Genomic DNA, 1732 nt, shown 5'->3' with positions numbered 1-1732 from the left:
AAAACCATTGTGAGAGAATACTCTAAACATCTTTCTTCTTTTCTTTTGATTTTTATGATGAATTCAATCTTAGTTTATTTTCCCATAGCCATGAGTAGCTAAATTCCTTGTCTAAGGCTTTGATGGAACCTATTGGGTGATGGACTTCTTGTTTATGTGAATACAAATTGCTAGTTTAATCCTTATTTGTTCAACTTCGTGTTCGTTGTAGTTAATTGACAGGATCCTCAATTAGCTGTGCCTATTTAGTGTGCATAACTTGGAAAAGAGTGCATATTTAGGGTATTGTTGAACAACACCAATCCTAGATTATTAGAGGAATCTATAATTGTAGGTTTAAAGGCGGGATTAGGGATAACGAAGCATTGGGTGTAATCTAAAGTGAATTGTGCTAAATAAAGTAAGGTAGTGTATCTCGGGAGAGTGCAATAGTAGATTACTGTGATTACTCGGGAGAGATTTGCAGTAAGATTAGCGTTCATGATTGATAGAGATGTGTGGGTAAATTTGTATGAGCATAAACAGAAGGGATTCCATCAATAGGGGAAATCATTGCCTTAGCTTTTCTCATAATTGTTTACAACCTTATTAATTTAGTTACAGCCATTTAGTTACTTGCAAGCTAGTTGTTAAAGAACACTCAACTGAGAATTTGAATATTTGAGAAGCTGGTTCTGAAGACTTAGTGGGTCTGAAGATAGCGGTTGATAGGTTAACTCTCTGTGGATTCGACACTGGGCGTAATACTCGGGTTATATTTGCAACGTCCGCAGAGTCCTTTTTATAAGGCATAGTTGGGCGTGATCAAATTTTGGCGCCGTTGCCGGGGAGGTAACGGAATTATCAATTGCCATTGACAGAAATACAAAGATTCTTATTGTAGTCAGTTTTCTCTCTACCAATTTTTTCATTGAAAATTTGACGGTTGTTGATCTGGGTACACAGGTGCATGCCTAGAAATTCTATGAGGGCTGGAGAACTACTTGAAGGACTCTCAGACCCCGAGAAGACATTCCGGGCATTGAATCGTGTAAACAAAAGACTTCAACAATCCCAACAAATACACCAACTCGAAATTGACATGGGCGACATAAACGACCCCAACGGAAACGTCAGGAATGAGCAATTGGCACCTCCTGTGCCTGAGGGTGCACTTTATGACTGGGCACAACCCACAGCTGACAATCTGGCCACTGCCATTGTTGTGCCCGCAATACAAGCTGAATCGTTCCAGATCACAAATAACATGCTACACTTGTTGCAGAACAAGGGACTCTTTTCTGGGACACAAACAAAAGATCCTCAGCAACACTTAAAGAACTTCCTGTCTATATGCAAAACTCAAAGGCAACCGAACGTGACTCCGGAAGCAATCAGGCTATTATTGTTCCCATTCTCGGTGACAGGAGCTGCTCAGGTTTGGCTAAACTCGCTTCCCATAAACTCTATAGCAACTTGGGATGAGTTGGTCAAGCAATTTCACAATAAGTTCCATCCGCCCAACAAGACCGCTCAACAAATTGATGAGATTGTGAGCTTCAAACAGAAACCAATGGAGACACTACACGAGACATGGGGCAGGTTTAAAGGAATGTTGGTTATGTGTCCCTACCATGGTGTTCCAGAACAGATGTTGGGACAACGGTTTTACATGGGACTGTCAGACAGCTTGAAGAATATAGTTGATGCCTCGGCTGGTGGGGCATTCTTGAGCAAGACTTGGAGAGAAGGT

The sequence above is a fragment of the Nicotiana attenuata genome, chromosome 9 (genome assembly GCF_001879085.1).
Source record: "Nicotiana attenuata strain UT chromosome 9, NIATTr2, whole genome shotgun sequence".
NCBI classification, from domain to species: domain Eukaryota; kingdom Viridiplantae; phylum Streptophyta; class Magnoliopsida; order Solanales; family Solanaceae; genus Nicotiana; species Nicotiana attenuata.
This window is presented reverse-complemented; position numbering follows the sequence as displayed.